At 37.7% G+C, this 5,901-nt stretch overlaps 1 pseudogene; it reads right to left on the bottom strand.

The window, feature by feature from the left end:
- Nucleotides 1–537: 537 nt before the first annotated feature.
- LOC114619353 lies at nucleotides 538–834 on the bottom strand (annotated as a pseudogene).
- Nucleotides 835–5,901: the final 5,067 nt, after the last annotated feature.

Raw genomic sequence — 5,901 nt, 5'->3', positions numbered from 1 at the left:
GTGAGGAGATTTCAAAGCTGAGGAAAGGCAACAGTAACAGCACTACATACACTGGAGAAGTGGGCAGTGGCTCGGAAAAGCCGGACAAAACCCAAACCAATCAAACCAAACCAAAAAAAAAAAACAACCCAAAAACAAACAACAAAAACAAACAAACAAACAAACAAACAAAACAAAGACAGGACTAAATACATGGCCTTTATTTCTTCCAGATCAAAGATTTTGAGTATAATCATATAAAGGTGAACAATCAAGTTTTGCAACCTAAAAATGTTTACTTCTTAAAACTATATTACTGCTTTAGTAAACTATACAAAACGATAAGGAGACAAACATGTACATTTATAGAACTGCATTAATCAGTCAGGCCAGATCCTGCAGAGGGAATTCCCAGCATGACCTCATTCATCTGTGAGGACACAGAGCAATCCTTGTTTGGACATACACCATCTTCTCCTGCGTGAGTCGCTCTTCACCTCCTGATGACTTCCTCCTTCGCGTGTGTATGTCTAGTCGTCTGCTTCTCAGAGCAGGCATTTACTTTCCTCACCCACCAGCCATCGGAGGAGGGCTGGGGCCACGAAGGTGACTGATCCGACCCATTCTTCGTGGAGGGTTTCCTGGTGGCCCTCTTCCAGCGTCGTATCTGGAATCAGAGGAGCTCCCGTAGCCTCGTCTTTTCTTCACATCTTGCTGAAGCAGAGTTTTGGAAAAAAACAAAAACAAAAAAACCACGAATTCTGCTATTTCCCAGAAGAAATCTGTTATGAAAGACAATCTCCATGGGGACTGATTCTGGCTGTCCAACACTTGACCATTCGAGACGTAAACCATCTTCCCTCCGATTGCCAACTTCCTAGATACAGAGAAGACCCGACGCCCAGTTGTTGCTGTACCTAGCCTCCCTCTGTTCTTATTTTCATTCATTGTTTTTATTTCATACTGTAGTCTCTCTTTTGGCATAGCTTCAGCTGTGTCCCCAACACTCCTGCCTGCTAGATTATCGTTTTCCTTGAGCCTCATATTGTTTAATGCCTCCACCGAGACTTCTTTGCTTTGTGGATTATTAGAAGTATGTTGTTAGGTTAAGATTTTTTTATTTTTACATTTATTCCTGTTATTGATTTCTAGTTTAAATATATGGGTGTTGGAGAACACACTCTACATAATTTCACTTTACTTTGCTTGGTATAGCTATATTTTTCGAGTCTGGTGATCAAATTCAGGGCCCTGGACAGTTGAAATTACCAAATGGCAGATGGAGTGATCCACTTTGATATTCGTTCTCTGTTCACTTGCTTGTTCTGCTGTTTCTGGGTGAAATGTCTTTTGAGTATCGATTAGGCCCCGTTGTCTGCGCCTGTTGTGCAGTCTTTCTGGAGATTTGCTGATTTTCTGGTTAGATGATAGCTAGATAGCTGTTGAAGTCTTGAGCTACGGAGGTGGACTTGTCCATTTTAAAACAGTCATTTTTTGCCTTTCTAGACCAACGGTTCTCAACCTTCCTGGGCTGCAACTCATGTAGTGACCACCAACTACAAAATTATTTTCATTGCTACTTCATATCTAGAATTTTGCTACTGTTGAATTGTAATGTAAATATTTGTGTTTTCTGAACATCTTAGGAGACCCCTGTCAAAGGGTCATTCAACCCTCAAAGGGTTGTGACTGATAGGTTCAGAACTTGTATTCTAGGTCATAGCTGCTCACATAATGCATCCATTTCATTTTTATATATTTTAATGCATGTTATTGGAAAAGAATGTGTTTATTCATTAGTATATGAATAGTTACACCTTCAGAATACATATTTCTTATGGAAATATAACCCAAGAGTTTGGGGAAATTTACTCCAAATAAAAATATCTGCAGCGTCAATACAAAGGGAGCTTTGTAAAGAATGCTAAGGAATGTGTGTTTTGCCTTGATCTTGTATAGGATGCCCCTTTGGAAAAGAAGATTAGTAATGTAAATTATTCTTGCTTGCTGAATAGAAACCCAGAGTTTGTATTCCACTTAAAAACTGGTGGCTCTCATTTTCCATATAAGTTTGTCCTGCTGTGGGCCATGTATGACTTTACTTCTGGCATATTTTGGCTCCCTTCATTATAAAGAATTTCATCACTAGCTAACTTTTATTACCTTTACTACCAAGATACTCCCATTCTGGAAGTCATTGCTATGCATAAAGTCCCCATGCATAAAATGTCTTGGTCTCTTAGATTGTCCTTCTTAACTTAATGATGACTTTCCTTCACCCATCTTACTCTCCCACTCACGTGGACACATCTAGACATTGTAAGACTGTCAAGTACCTGTGTCTATCTATCTTCTGTCTTTCTGTCTTTCAAATGACCCATTAACCATTTTAATTTCATTACATATCCATTGGTCCTATTATTCTCTTATAATTAGTGGCATTTCCTCCCACTTTCCCTCATCTTTTGTATGGTAAAGGCTGCCTAAAACAAATGGAATCACTCATGTGTTCCTTTTTCCAATCTTTGGTTGAAACATGGGTCAAGATATAACCCATGAGACATGATAGAAGGTCTACGTATAGTTCTCCACATTTAAAGAAAATTTCTCAAGAAGAAAGATTGTTACCATTTGTCCCCAGACCTTGCTAGATAATCCTCTAATGCCTAGATCTGTGGTAGCCATTTTGAGATGTAATAGATCATTTATAAGAACTCTACCATATTAAAGGAAAAGGCACCAAGTTACATAGTTATCATAAACAAATACTTCCTAATACTTGGCACAATTAAGTTTAAATTTTTCCTTTCTCACCATTTTCTTTTTTGTAACTGAATGTATCCAAGCTGGTACTTTTCATCTCTCTACCAAACACCAGAAGGAATCTTCTTACCTCTTATCCACAGTTTTCCCAGAGCCCTCCTCAATCCCCTTACTCTCCCCCTTCACCTAACATTCAAAACCACTAGCCCCACTTTCCAAAGATCATTGTAATATCTGTTATCTCATATACTCATCTGGAATTGTGGTATTCTCCCAAATAAACACACACACAGACACACACACACACAGACACACACAGACACACACACATATAATTTGATGTGATATATATTTGATATATATGATGGGATACATATTTGAATATATATATCTTCAAAACATTTTTAAAAATTGATTGATTGATTTACTGATGAATAACAACTTAAAGCCTAAATTATAAACGGCAGTTTAGCTTCTTTCTTACCAGAGCATCCATTCCAGAAACCTTCACTCTTGAAGCCTTCAGCTACTGTAGAAGTAGTCCAAATGCCCTGACACTGGCATGCTGGAAGGAAGCCCAAAGCTGTTTCCCCATGGGTACCATACAGAGAATTTCAGAGACCACATTACCAAAGAGATGTCTAGCCAGCTCCCACTCTTCCAGGTATTTCTAAGCCTAATTGCAAATTCATGAGATCCCCTGGACAAGAACTATCTGGCAAAGGACTCTGCATTTCCAACCCACACAAATCATGAGAGATAATAAAATTGTTATTTAAACCAATTGATTTTATATCTTCAAGGGATAACAAAAAAAGCTCTTTCAGGACCTAAAAACATCTTTCTGCAAGGATGTCAGTTTTTCCTTAGTGCTTGGTCTGGTTTGCAAATGGCTGGAATCAACATTCAGAATGTCACATGTGGGAGTAGAAATGCAGTCAGACCAGCAGACAATGTTTTCTCTGCTAGGTTCTCTCTACCTCACATATAACTTGGTTTCCTGTATCCTCAGTCTCACCAAACCTTCCTCTTCTCAGCTAGGGTTCCCTGGTCCCCATGAGTCTCTGTGAAGTTACCTCCTGATGACTCATCACCACACCCAGGTTGACTATTACGCTGCATTCATCACCAGACTGAAATAATTCTTTGTGACTTTCTTCCTCTGTGTGGCCTTTCTCCTTGGTGTAAAAACAATCCAAGCAAAACAATGTCATTTTTTTTCTTTAGTATCCGATAACCAATGACCAACACAAAGCAACTTAGGATTAAAAGAATTGCAACTTGTTTGTGATCCTTGAACTAAAATCCATACACATGCTCCCAGTTCCAGGTCTCAGGGATTCCTCAGACAGTCTACAGCTTAAATTGCATTCTCATGAATCTGCAATCCACGGGGCTCACAATATCAGTGTCCATTCACTTAGTGGCAGAACATCAGCTGGGATAGCACAGAGATATATGCAGAAAAATTCCAAGAAAATGAAGAATATATAGTATCTTCTTAGGGTATGTGCAGTTAAACAGTTCATCAAACTCAATCAATGCATTGTCAAATTCAAAATGTATTTAGCAGAATTGGAGAAAATATATTGAACTTGCTTCATTGAAGTCTTTTCAAGATAAAACATAGAAAATGCTTCCATTATCAATGAATTATTGCTTATTAATATTAAAACTCAGTTTTGTGCCAGCCTTCCAAAAGGAGTTGTTTCAGTTAGTGTTTTATTGCTGTGAAGAGACACCATGATTATGACAACTCTTTTAAAGAAAAACATTTAATTTGGGCTGGTTTATTCCATTATTGTCATGGCAGGTAACATGGTGCTTGAGAAGCTGAGAGTTCTACATCTTGATCCATGGGCAGCAAAAGGAGACCACAGCACCTGCCTCCACAGTGAAAAACTTCCTTCAACAAGGCCACACCTCCTAATTGTACCACTAACAATGGGCCTATGGGGCCAATAACATTTAAACTACCACAGAAATATATAAAGTCATTAAGCTCTAAATTTCTGCAAATTCTTTTCTTACGCCTTCTTACTTCTTACTTTTTTTCTTACTCTTCAAACTTCCCCTCACTTCTATATTTTCTATATGTATGTGAAAGAAGCCAGTTTAGTACTTCTAAAATACTTTCAAACACAAAGAAAACTAAACATTTTTTTTCTCTAAAAGTATACCCGTGACAAGAAGTTATCAATAAAAGTCCATGAGTTCTGAGTGGAATGTAGGTGATTTATTATTTTTAAATCAGTAAGGAGTTAAGGCTTGTCTCACTATTGGCAAGGCTATAAAGAAGCACCTGAGGCTAGATTGTCTATAAAGAAAAAAATACTTCTCACACTTCTGGAACCTTCAGAAGTCAATGATCAAAGTACTAGCAGAGGCAATGGCTACTGAAGATTTTTGTCAGTTCTATGGCACTTTCCTATTGTTTCTTACATGGTAGAAGGGGTAAAGGTATGAAAGGGATGGCCAGCACCCTGAAGTCTCTATCACAGGACAGTAAGTCTTTTCATGAGGATTTGATAAATTCCAAAAGGGTTCTATCTGCTAAACCTCATTTGTTAATAATGTTGCTCTGGGGCTTAACATTCAACCTGAATTTTGAAAGATTACAAGTACTCAAGCCTACTACAGCTTTACAAGACAGATCTGCATAAGAGAGAAGCAGAAAAACTGATTCAGGTTGGGCATTCTTAAGCCAAAACTAAAAAAATGCAGGACACACTAAAATTGGAAATACTTTGAAGTATAGACATAATAATAAATGAAAAACTCCACTTCGGACCCCATGGACAGACTGTATCAAAATTCAAAGGTGGTGACAATTTATCTCAAGTTGCCTTCAGGATTAGTGTATAATATACAGCCAAATACCAATGAATTTTGTGTTTAGTTTTAGTCTTGGGTACCATACCTGATATTATGTACATATAAATATTCCTGCAAAAATCAGAAATCCAAAGAGCCCATCTTTTTTTTTCTCACAAAGATTTGGAAAGTTCTTATATCTTATTTTAAATGTCCTCCATTCTCTACTGTGACTCTATCCTAACTCTGTTCACTACAGTCATGTTGATGTTCGAGGTCTTATGATGGATTTTCAACCTGTAGACTTTGCTCTGGAAGTAAATTGTAGACATATATGGAAACTCA

This window comes from Grammomys surdaster, unplaced genomic scaffold (genome assembly GCF_004785775.1).
Source record: "Grammomys surdaster isolate TR1022 unplaced genomic scaffold, NIH_TR_1.0 150, whole genome shotgun sequence".
Lineage (NCBI taxonomy): Eukaryota > Metazoa > Chordata > Mammalia > Rodentia > Muridae > Grammomys > Grammomys surdaster.
Note: the sequence above shows the minus strand (reverse complement) of the source record. Positions and strands in the feature narration are given on the sequence as shown.